The following is a 13309-nucleotide window of genomic DNA, read 5'->3' on the forward strand; positions in this document are numbered from 1 at the left end:
GTGGCAGAAAGGTTTTGTGGAGCTCTGCAGGCACCTCTCAGTCATCCTTCAGATGCTCCCATATTGATTTGGTGACACTCTTTTCCCTCCAAACTGTCGAGGTGTCCCATTCTCAATGCATCCTAGGGGTGTGCCTTTTGTTATGATTTGTCCCATATGTCGAGTCACAAGTGAAATGAGAAAAGGAGAAAGTGTAGCTAAGAGCTGAAAGAAAAAGAACAAGACACAGGACGATGTTGCTCAGCCCGTAGCAGCACAGTGACATTTCTGAGACGTGCTCTGCAGCGTACTAAGCAATTCTTTCTCCATAATGACCTGCAAAAAGGCATTTCCCCACTTGGTGAAGGAAAGGCTGGATGGGAAGGTGACTTTGCCAAAAAAGTGCCCTGACAGAGCTACCTGACTTTAAAACCATTTCCTTTGTCATCTCTGCAGCTGGGCGTGAGGAGGACAGAAGGCAAAGGAAGCACTGTTTCCAAGGACATGGTAAGGAGGCCATCTGAGTCCCCCTGCAAGGTGCCAGGGAGCAGCATCCTGTCAACACATGTGGTTGTCAACAGAGCAAGGTGCAGAACAGGCTGCAGGTGTGGGGCACAGAAGGAACTGCCTAGATAACCTGACGTCTAACCATACAAGTGTTCACAGTCAGGGCTGGTGACTCCAGCAAAAGCCAGTGGAAATGCAAGACACGGCAAGCCATATGAAGACAGTCTCTCTCCTTAAAAAACTGTAGCCTAAAATCAATGCTCCACAAGGAGATGAAGTCCACAGAGAAGCAAGAAAGAGAACAACATCAAAACAGAAGACCAAACCCTACAGAGGTTAATAAATAAATAAAGCAAAATTAATAACAAACATGTGCTGAGTGGCGAACGCACCTTGCGAACAAGACACTTCCTTGTTGCGTAAACAACCAGGAAAAGAGCCCTAGGAGGAAAAGAAACTTTGCAAATTATCATTTTCTCTCATGTTGATCAACCCAGGGATTCTCACTCATAAAATTAAAAGAAATAAAATTCAACTGTAACCAGCTCCCTCAGGCTCCTCAGAAGCACTCACATGGCACGGAGGAGACTGTAGAGAAGGAAGAACATTGCTCTGCTTCTGTTGGTACCTTGTGACAACTGAGTTACATGTTCAGTAAGGACAGTGGCATCTTCCAGAGACAGGGCTCTGCTGCCTCTTCCCTCAGGACCACGCACCTGGACCCCTGGTGCAGCTGGCCAGGTGAGGCAGGCTCACTTCCCTCCATGCAGCGTGCTTCCTGCTCAGTCCCACGTGTATGCAGATCACCATTTGATCTGTTCTGTGACACAGAAGTGCCACTGGAGGTGCTGATGTCCCGCCCTCCTCCCCCCCACCGCAGGGCACCTGCCCTCAGTGAACCTCTGACCCAGTTGCAGAGAAAAGGCCAACAGGAGAACCAGGAAACAAATTCTAGACCCAGTCTGTGCTCCTGCCGCTGAACTTTCCAACCTGCTTTCTTCCCTTGTCTGGCTCCCAATTTCCTTAGATTTCCCTGAGAGTCCCACATTTGCAAAGCGCTGTAGCCGCCTCCGGGCTGGAAAATAGGTCTGATGGAAAAAGTGAGGATCACAATTAAACTCAGCTCTTTATTTTGCAAGTCAACTCTGTAAATAAATAATGTATTTGTTTTAAAAAAGTGATTTAGTAAATGCAGACATTAGCTGTAATCATTGCTGGGTCAAAAGATGATATAAAAAAAGAAACAGAAATAGGACTATTGAGCCATTCCTGGTATTGTACTTAATAACAGTGAAGAGTACTGTCGGCAGGGAGAACCTTCGGGAAGAACTGGAAAGGACCATGTGGCCCTTAGCAGTTCAGTGTTATCGCTCCCCCTAGGCACATCTGGGCCTGACAGGCTCGGATTCCTGCAGGGATGTGTGCTTCCCCTTTCCTCTCCTCCTCTTCTCTTCCTCCTCCTCTGTGTTCTTTCCTCAACCCGCCTTTCTCTTGTCTCACCCTAATGTCTTTCTCTCTGTTTATGTGTGTGATCAACAGGGAAAGACAAACTAGTCAGAGAGCAGTAAACCTGGTTTTCAAAGAGCAAATAGTGCTGGGTTATGTCTGATGCCAGGCACTGAAGGAAGCGTTTTACAAGCACAATCTAATTGCGTTCTCATTAGCACTCTGTTCTTCTGACACTCTTTTCCCCATTGTATTAGAGGGGAAACCAAACCTCTGAAACACCAAGTGACCTGCCCTGCATTCCACAGCTGGGACGTGCCAGAAAATAAAATCTGAACCAGATCTGTTTGCCTGAGAAGCCTATGCTCTTTTTAACTTTCAACACTTTCCCCTCTAAGTCCTTGCTTTGGTCAGCAAGTCTAAAAACTCTCTGAATAAGAGTCTCCGGCTAATCCACGCCTATGTCTCTCCTTACCCTTTCTGGGACCCCTTGTTTTGGTCCCAAGCTCATAATTTCTCACCAAAGTGATATTCAGGGGCAGTAGCTACTTCCTGCAGAGAGGAGTCATATTAGGCTGCAGTAGCCCTGGCTGACTGGCAGAGAAGGTGGCTTTGTTTCCACCTGAGAAGCCACCACCCTTGCCCCAGTCTCTGTATATCGGAAAGCAGTGGGAAGCCCTTGGGGGCACCCCATGGACACCTTCTTTCCCAACTTGTTTTTTCATCCTTCTTCAATACAGCTGCCCTGTCAGAATGCCTTCCCTTCCTGGCTCCATTTTTATACAATGGACATTCCAGACGAAGGGCCTTGGAGGGCCTCTACACCAGAGAGACCCACAGTGGCCGAGCACGCCAGTCACCAGGGGAACTGTGAAAATGAGTCCCTGGGCTCCATCTCCCATGGTTTGTAGAGAGTAAGTTTTGGATTTAGAAACTTTTATTTTTTTAAAGTCTCTTGAGTAATTTTCTTGATCAGCCAAATTTAGATACTATTGTGGGTTAATGTGCCCTTCCAAACTTTGTATGTTGAATTCTTCACCCCCAGTAACTCAGAATGTGACTGTTTTTGGAGAAACAAATATTAAGTTATATTTTCAGTTAATATTAAGTTATATATTGAGTTAAAATGAGGTCATATAGGTGGGCCCTAACACAATATAACTGATGTTCATATGAGAAAGGAGATTAGGACACAGACACACACAGAAGGAAAACTGTGCATAAACACAGAGAGAAGAAGTGGTCATACATAAGACAAGGAGAAGCCCCAACCTGCCAACCCCTGATCTTGGACGTCCAGCCTCTAGAACTGCGAGAAGAAAATGTCTGTTTTTTCTGCTACCCAGCCTGTGGTACTTTGTTATGACAGCCCTTAGCAAACTAATACAGACACTTCAAAGCCTGTCCAACCTTCTGGTAAGGATTTAGAAGTTTCAGTCTAAGCAGATCAACTGGCCACCAAGCAAGTTAGTAGTGGGCAGAGGCTTAAACCTATGTGAACTGACCTATACCTAGGGCTCATATCATGACCCCGTATTAACTCTAGGGGCCATCCAGACCAGCCCCAGTTCTCAAGATGAAGCCTTCCCTGAGGACTGGCAGCCTCGCACTAACACCACACTCCTCTGAGAATCTGTAGTACGAATTACCTGAACCCTCTACCCAGCATTGGAAGGGCCGCTTTGTCCTGACAAGCATCTGACCTTCCCTACTGACTCATGTCCCTATGTTACTTAGAAGATTACTGGTGTTTCAATAAGCAACTGATTGATTGAACTGGAAATGGGGACTAGGAGGGGAAAAAAAAGAGATGGAGGATTTATCTCCTCTCACAAGACTTCAAAAGGCGTGTGAGAGCTGCTAATTACTTGTGTGTGTTCTGATCTGGTGTTCACCATGGAATCCAGGCTCAGTGTTCAAAAGGGGTTATTCTCAATATCCATCCCTTGAATATGCAGTTCCTCAACAGAGGACACAGTCCCAATTCTGTCACTAATTATTTCTGTGATCTTGAATCCATCACTTAGATTATCCAGGCACTCATTGCCTCATACAGAGAATGGGGAAAGAATACCTGCCTTCCCTACTCTACAGACTTCCAGTGAATATCAAATAAGATCATGTACAAGGAGGCACTTGGAAAGGTATAAAAATGTTATTCAAATATGAAATGTGACAAATCTTTTATGCTAAAAAATATATGTGAATCAGAATGAATCTCTGTCTAGAGGAGGCAGCAGCAGTCACAATAGAAATAAAAGGTATGATTGATGGGCAGCCTACATGAGTGGCTTTCACATTTGGGAAGGGAATTATGGTACACAACGAAAAAAAAAATGGGACTAGAAACATGGAGATGAGTTTTGGTCCCGGCCCCACCAGAAACTGCATGTGTGATCTTATATAGGTGCCTAACCATCTGAGGCTATGTCTCCTCATGTCTAAGATGAGGATAATAAACTCCACTTCATCTGACAAATCAGGTTATTGGAGAGATTAAATAAGATTATAAAATATATTACATATAATGCTAATATGCCTAAACTAAAAGTATAATATGTTAAATAGATTGAGTGGAGCAGGGCAAGGGTGTTAGGGAGAAATATAAAAATCAGTAAGATTTTAACTGGATTAACTACAAGCTTAACCAAAATGTGCCCTGACCAGAAAGTCACTTAGAACATATTAAGAAGGACTTGGAAGTAGGGAATTACCCAGGTAAGCAGAAATAGACCAACCAACAAAGAAGATGTAAATTCAGAGAAATGTTAGCAAACGAAGTCTATGTGTCTTTGAGAATTATGCTGTCGGGGTTGACAGGAGCAAATTGAGTTTTTTGTTTGTTTGTTCGTTTTTTAGGTATACTACCTAAATGAAACATTCAGTAAGACTTGTATTTCCTCAGTAAATAGGACACCTTGGAAAAGTGATAGTTTACACTATGAACAGCTAAAAACCTTGAAGTGAGGCAGAAACTAAAACCTTGATTATTTTAACTTTGTCAAACTGAATTGAGCAATATGACTTTAAATTTGTAATTTGGCCACTTAATTGTATATTCTGCTCCTTGATTGCCCTAAATATACTTGGTACATGGTTTTTATACCCAGCTACTTGAACATGTAACACCCTGAAAATATCAAGGGGAAAATAGCAAGAACTGTGCACTGTGCTTTGCATCTACTAGCCATCTAATAAATGTTTAATTCTCACAACAACTCAGAAAAGGATAAAAGTGAAAACCAGTAAGTCTTATAATTGATGGTAATGAAGCTTAGAGATTAATATCTTGATAAAAGGCAATAACTAAACCAAGAATCAAGCCCAATTTAGATGAACAAAGACTTGAAAAATAGTGGTGTCTCATACTAGTGGTTAATTTCTCTTTTAATTGAAATAAAACTAGAGTTAGCAGTCAAAGTGTATCATGGCAGATCCATAGTCAGTGAGGACCAGGCTCCTTCTAGCTCTCTGCTCCACTATCTTTAAGAAGTCTTCAACCTCAAGGCTCTAAAAGATTGCTAGAGGTACAGATCTCACTTCTATGATCCAAGGAACAGAATAGAGAAAGAGAGGAAAAGCACTCAACCTCCTTTCTAAGAAACTTCTTGAAAATCCCATACTAGACTTCCCCTTACATCTCATTGACTAGAATTTTGGCAGCAAGCTTTACTTAGTCACAAGGGATTCTGAGAAATGTAGTCTTTTGCCTGGGAAACAAAGTGTTCAATTAAAAATTGGGCTTTTTTTTGCCTGACCAGGCGGTGGCGCAGTGGATGGAGCGTCAGACTGGGATGCGGAAGGACCCAGGTTCGAGGCCCCAAGGTCACCAGCTTGAGCGTGGGCTTATCTGGTTTGAGTTAAAGCTCACCAGCTTGGACCCAAGGTCGCTGGCTCCAGCAAGGGGTTATTCGGTCCGCTGAAGGCCCGCGGTCAAGGCACATATGAGAAAACAATCAATGAACAACTAAGGTGTAGCAATGCGCAACGAAAAACTAATGATTGATGCTTCTCATCTCTCCGTTCCTGTCTGTCTGTCCCTGTCTATCCCTCTCTCTGACTCTCTCTGTCTCTGTAAAAAAAATTGGGCTTTTTTTTACTAACAAAGGAAAGAGAGATGGTGAGGAAACAACTAGGAGTCTCTGACATCCCACAGCTAAAAATGTCAAAGTCTATGATCTTTGTTAGTAACACAAAATCCCTAAAACACATTTGTTTGAGTATTCCCCAGACCCGTTTGGACACATGTGGTGTCAGCTCACTCTAGTCCTGCTGTTAAATGGGAAAATAAAAGCAACATCTTTGATTGCTTTACTGTTGCTATTATTCAGGGATAATTGGGTTCAATGGAACAAAGGGTGTAGTAAGCATTGAAGAGAAATCCAAAAGTTTTCTTGTGTCTGCTCAACCAAGACACAACTTTTATGTGTTGTCACAAAAATTATGGACAGAAATGTTTCCAATATAGATGTAATTTGGACGGAGAAATACCAAGACTGAAAAAAGAAAGGCTGAAATCTGAGTTAAATTTGGTTCTAGCCATTGGCCTTCAATTTTGCTGAACTGAACATTTCAGAAAGGAAACAGAGCAGAGACAAATTTTATAGCTTTGTGGAAACAGCCCTGGATGGATTTTTCACCTATAAATGACTATAAAAAAATACTCTGATTGCAACAAAGCATCTTACAGTCACATATGGTGCTGGCATTCTGGAAATTAGGGTGAGCACACCAAATGCCCATTGCATTTCTGGGCATCATTTAGGAAGCTGGGTCATCTAATCAGGTGTGGGCTGGCAGAGCCACATTCAGCCCAGCCCCCAGCATTCCCAAGAATGGTTTCTGACACTTGTCCAGCCCCATTCTACTCCATTTCAAAACCAGCCTAGATGAGCGCTTTCTGGACTTTAGACAAGGAGCCAGCAAATGGAGAATGTTTTAATCTTAGCTCTATCTCATACTGAGTTACCTCACCTGGGGCACGTCCCTCCCTTCCCTGTATGGACTTCAGTGTCCTCATATATAAAATGATCAAGTAAGCCAGTTAATCAAAGTTTCTCTCTGCACGAAATTTCGTGAACACTGAAGAGGTCTTAGTGTAGGGTTTGGTGAACAAAAGAAGTGGGCGAGGGGGAGCCAGAAGTGACTAAACCATTCTAGTTCTTTTTAAAATTCCTACACTAAATAAATATTTTTTAATTTTCCTCCAATGCCCCACTCAGTCCCACAAGCACCAGCTATTGTTCGAGTCCACCTCCTGGACAAGAAACTCACTGCTACCTCTTGCATCACAAAAACTCAGTGTTCTGAGCTCTTAAAAGCCTGGGCACCTGATTCAGACAGACCTGAGTTCAAGTTCCATATTAGCAACTTTCCTAATCTTTCTATCTCTTCATTTCTTGACTTCCACAAGGGAAGCCATAACACCGCCTATCCAGGGTTGTTATTAGACTGAATGGCATAATACACTTAGAGCTCCTAGTGTAGTGTCCTGCACATACCAAGCAGTCAAATGATATTAACTATAATTAGAAGTCTTACTTACAACACTTAGAGACAGTAAATCCCGGCAATTTGGGGTTTGGGAGCTTTCTTTGAACCTTCTATACCTTAAACCTCAGGACGACCCATATTAAAATGTTTGCCCCAAATCTGGCAGGAAATAATCCATAGTTCAGCAAATCATTCAGAATCCAGATCAGAAGGTGCGCGCGCACGTGTGTGTGTGTGTGAGTGTGTGTGTGTGTGTGTGAGTGTGTGTGTGTGTGTGTGTGTGTGTGTAAAATGCAGTGGAAAAGGTAAAGGAAAGAAACTCTGTTCTTTAAACAATGGAGGGAAGTTTCCTCATCCTTGCAGGAGGACCCAGCTACCTACTACGTTACCTGGACACTAACACAGAGCTCATCTTCATCAATAGGAGTGACATTGCTGAAAATCTGGCAGTTTTCACTAGGAGTCTGACAAAGTGGTCATTTATATTCCTCACTGCATAACCAAAGAGCTTGTTATGCAAACACAGGCCGCTGATTTGACAAATCTCCTGGAAGCAGAATTAATGTCTGTATTCTGGGCAAAGATGTAATGTATTTTAATATTTTAAAGAGATAATATATCTATCTATCTATCTCTATATATTCAAGGAGTGAGATATATGCACACCCAGAGATATGTATATTTAAACAGTGTCGAGCTCGGGGGCTGGGGCTGTTGTGTGGCAGCATTAAGAGTTCCTAGAATAAGAATGCAAATAGCCTTGCTCATTACTACCAGCGTTTTACACTCACTGGGTTTCCTTCTCTATTCCTGGTGATGATATAAATGTTATTCTTTTGTGAAAATGTTTTGTTTGTGGTGCCAAAGCAAGGGACACATTTCAAGTTAATGAAGGCTTTTTCTGATGGAGAGCAAATGAGTTCTTCCCAACAAGAGAAAAGTTGTAATTAGAGAGGTGTCAGTGGGTATTTCCTAGTCATTGTCTTTTCTTTTCTCAAAGGGAAAGTTCTGTTAAAGGGAAGATCAGCCCCTGGCTGGTTATAAAGGGTGGATTTGAAAGGTTGAAGGCCAGTAAAATCCAGACTGCACCCCTACCAGAGTGCGGACTAACAGTGTTGGGGAGCAGCCCCAGAGAGATACATCTTAATCAGTGATGTGATTCAAATAATTTAACAACAGGCTCTCTGCCCTAATGACTGTTTTAAGTATAAAAAAAAGATATACCAAAGGTAGTTTATTATTTCATGCATTTAGTACTTATATAAAAACAATAAAAGAGGTACACAAAACTAGATTATGTTATAAGAAAGAGTTTTAAAATATTAATGAAAAAATATTAAATAATGTCTGACAAAAAAAACCTGTTAAGATCTTTCCATGTTGTTTCTTGATTGGCTCCTCACTTGCAACTTTTTTCACCTATGGATGAAATGAACATTATTATGGGTGCTTAAAATACCCTGTTGCACAGATGAATGTTTAAAAAGAGTAAGGAATGTAAATTTGTGACTTCCACATTGAGTGGCTGACCAGGCACCCATCTTAGAGAGAACCCTGATTACAAGCGCCATTTTAACAACCAGTTCGCCAAACTCAACAAAAAATTAGACATTGGTTCTGCTGAACTGATGCAAACAGTCTGAATCCCATCACTGATCTTCATAGTTTGCTTTGGAAAAGCTCTATGGTGCCTCTTTTGGGAACAGGTGCTCTAGGACCTGGGCTGGACCTCCGTAAGCTTTGATGGGCATTTGACTTCAGAAGAAGCCCTTTACCAGTGGGAACTAGGGAAAAGAAGTGGCTTTGTGCCAAACCATTATAGCCCTTTCTCCTCCCTTGTACCTGCCTCCCACCTCTACTTCAGATCTGTGACTTAAGGAATTAACACCCCTCTTCCCCGTGTTCCCCAGTTCCTTTGTGCCTGAGCGTTCTCCCCTGCCTAACCTGAACCCCCTCGTGGAGAAACCTAATCAAACTGCCACATCCGTTGTTGATGTGTAGCTAAGGGGCCTAAACAAGAAATCAATGTTCCGTGGCCCAGGGGATCCATTTTCCTGCTTCTCTGTTAATGCCATGTCAGGAGATGTCACCAGGAAGCCAGGCTGGTGAAGAGAGCATCAATTCCCATTTGGAAAGGTCTCTGACAGCACTCAGGCAGGTGAGACTGGAGAGGAGAGTCCCACGGGGTGGGAGCTGCTGGGGTGGGGAGGCTGGGGGCCTCCTAAGCTCTGTTCTGTCTGCTCACAGGAGAAGCCAGGCCCAAAGGAAGAGGGGCCCAGGAACGACCCTCTTCCATGGCAGGTGAGCCAGCAGGGTCCCCCAGCAGAGACCCCGCCTATACCAGGGGCTTGTGAACATGCTGCATCAGCTTAGCCTTCATCCTGGTCCTGCGCCACACCACGCCATGTGTGCCAGTGTATTTTTCAAAGCAGAAAAAGCCCCTGGGAAAGAACGCAGGCTCTTACTGACTGAGGTTGACCAGGAACCTCAGAAAGCAGCCCTGGGAATAAACATCATCTGCCCGGTTTCCCTACCATGTCCTGTAGACTGACTTGGGTTCACTGCACACTCCCTGACCACCCAGACATCAGCGTGCCCTGCCTGCTCCTCACCCTCTCACCGCCAACTGGCTCCAGCCCCCCAGGGGAGCTCTGGCCACTTTCTGGCCACACTGGTGGTTATGATGTGGAGTTCAGACTCAAACTGAACTGACAGTTATGTAGCAGCTGCTAGGGTCCAACACTGCACTGGGTGCCATGTGCCTAAACCAACTGATGGGTTTAGGGTCTGGGTCTGGGTTCCCAGCCTGGTGGTGCTGACCCTTATGACCTTAAGCAGCAGAATGATTGGCTCAGGGCAAGCATCATCTCCTCATTTAAGCCTTCCCAGCCCTGACCTCTCCATAGACAAGGTGATATCAAGTGCTCCTCTATCTCTGCTCCTTCAACACTCATGACTCTGGTATGTCCTCCCTACCTCTAGCCACCCACCCCTTCTCTCCGTCTCATCCATCAATGCCTCAAGGACAGGGTTTGGCAAATTTAGAGTTGAAGACCTGACGCCTAGCTCAGCACTTGGCATATAGTTGATACTCAACAAGCATTGGTCAAACACATGAATAAATTCAAAGAAGAGAGGAGGTAAAGATCAACACACCACCTGGCCTTTTACCTGTCTCTCTTATGCTTGTTAAGAGGAAGGACAGATTAAAGATGCAGGAATGGCTGAAAATTCGGGTGTTGAGTTAAGGGTCTATATCTCCAATTCATGGTTTACAGAGAAGATTTGAAAGCTTAGCAGAACTTACTATTTCCTATTCTGTAGAAAACTAGGAATGGTATTTTAGACAAAGTGTAGATAGACCTTGATTCTAAAACAACTCAAACCAAATCACTTAAAACCCTACCAAAATTTTTGCTACCTGGAGCAGAGTCTTGCTAATGGACGCCTGTGCGAAAATAATGCAGTTTCCTCTTGGGTGGTCATCGATTACACATAGTAGAGAATAAATCAAATTTACATTTCTGTTGTTGTTGTTCAAAATACTCAAGCAGGATTGATGGGGTTGGAGTGATTAGGAGGCAGAGCTACCACCTGTGGTCACATCATGAATCCTTCCTAAGAGATCAATGCCCTGGGCCCTAGAGGCTGGACCTCCGGAGGGAGAGAAAGCACAAAATCGCCCTGCAGAGGTCACCTTGTACTGATCCAAAGGATGATCATGGCTCCTGGCCCTAAAGGGGTCATTCTAGTCCAGCAACATTCACCCTTTCCAGCAAAGCAGTCTGGGAGGGTGCCCCAGTCGCACACAGCCATGCAGCAACAGAACAAGTGGCATCTTCTACCTCCAGTAGCCCCAGGACAGCTGCAAGTTCTCCCAAACCTTTCCAGGCCACACTGGAGATGAAAAGCTCATGACAACGGCTTTGACTTGAGAGGCATTTACTTACTGGAGAAGCCACGCTCCGGGCTGGACCAGTAAGGTGCATGTGGAGGGAGGGCACGGCAGGGGAGGCAGGCGAGAAGCTGAACTAAGTACTTCCTAGCTGGAGGGACCTGCCGAGGGGACTTTTCTCAAAGCAACAAAGGTGAAAAGACTTCTTCAGGTCGAAAAGATAAAGGTGGAGTTCACCATGCAAGATGGCTTTCTAATAGACAGTTTTTACCATAACGGTGGTGTTCTTTTAACATGTATTTACCTTCTCATTACCCAGAACTGTGTAATTAAGCTGTCACTAGACAGAGCTTGCTGCAGGGATGAATGGTGAGGATTCTGAGTGTTGACACTCAGCCCGTTGGAGGGAAGGTGGCCCCTTGGCCGGACTCTGCCACAGTTTCACTCCCTCCCCCTTTATGTCCTCTCCTGGGGTGTCAGTCCTGAACAAATTTTTTTTTATATAAAGGTGTCCAAGAACCCCACTCACAGCAAAGAGTAAGATACCTTGAGTGAAGAAGGCCTCAAATGAGGGGGTCGTGGTTCAGTTGTAGATAAGCAGGTCTATCATCCAGGACTCTGGCCGGGACCAAGAATAACAGGGAAAAGAACTGGTATGTTCCCTTCTCTCTGGAGTCAGACAGATGTGCTTTTCTATTCAGCACCCATCACTGCTCAGCTGGGCCAGTCCATAACCTCATCATCTGCAGTATGGGGGAGAGAACGCCTGTGCCACCTGCAGTTGGCAGGGAAGAAGAGTGGGAAAGAGACAATGCTTGGCACAGTGAAGGTGGCCCATGAATGCCCTCCCTGTCTTCCCTCCTTTTTCTCAATCTCCATCTCTCGTCTTCTCTTCCTATGGTTTTTCAGAAAACAACGTCCATCTTTAAACAACAGACCTGATTGTTTCCAGCCTCAGATCATCTGTGTAACACAACAAAGTCCCAATGCCACAGACTTCACAGCTAAAGCCCCCAAGGAGGCTCTACTCTCTTTGCTTCTGTTTGAGAAAATCCTCTCCCCGCAAGAGCGCAGGCAAGGATTGGGCAATGCATTAAGGAGGGGAAAGAGAAGCTCCACTGAAGTCCCTATAGGGATTAGCTCATAAAAATAATGCACACAAAGCTCCTGGCAGATCAGAGGGAAAACTGGAACAGAGAGGATGGGAATGCTGTGCACTGCCTCTGGGGACTCTTACCGCAGCAGTCCACTGCTGCTTGTGCAGTTTCTGAGAAGCCAGTCTGGCCCTTGGGCCCTATGACACCAGGAAGGAGGCCTCCGTGGCCCCTTGGACTGGTGGTGGTAGTCCTGCCCGCCACACCACTGTGAACTGGCCCAGCACCTGGACCCCATCCCCCTCCCTGCAGCTGCTGCACCTGTCCTCTGTTCTGCCAGGTGTGCATTTTACTCACTTCGTCTCCTAGCTGGTCGAGACCCAAGCGCACAGCAGGCCCCCATCGCGCATGGCTGTCAGCACAATGGTCAGCCCCCCGGGTGGGCTGGGCTCTCAAGGCAGCCACTTTCTCTTCTTAGGGCTCACCTGTCTCTCCCCTCTGTTTCCTGCTATCAAACTCCTCTCCTAAATCTAAATCCCTCTCAACTAGGTGTCGCATCTGAAAGAAGCCTGATAAATTCATCCCTGACAAAATATCCCCACTGAAAAGGACAGCACCTTCAGGTGCCTTTAGCTCAACGCACTTGAGAGCCTCCCCAGGGTGTTTGCATTTCACAGGGGATTCCTTCAGATGCAGGGAAATGCCCTCAGTGGTGGTAATGATGCAGCCTCGGAGGAGGAGGGAGAGCAAGAGCACAGCTTGGGGGCAAGGCAGGCTTTCTACCCCGTGGGCTCTGTGCATTTCAGAGCATTCCCAAACATGCTCTGGACACTCTGCTGAGCCCCAGCAGGCAGAGGAGGAAGGAAACCTGGGCAGTACTGGCGGTGTTCGATTT

Source organism: Saccopteryx leptura, chromosome 1 (genome assembly GCF_036850995.1).
Source record: "Saccopteryx leptura isolate mSacLep1 chromosome 1, mSacLep1_pri_phased_curated, whole genome shotgun sequence".
Classification (NCBI taxonomy): domain Eukaryota; kingdom Metazoa; phylum Chordata; class Mammalia; order Chiroptera; family Emballonuridae; genus Saccopteryx; species Saccopteryx leptura.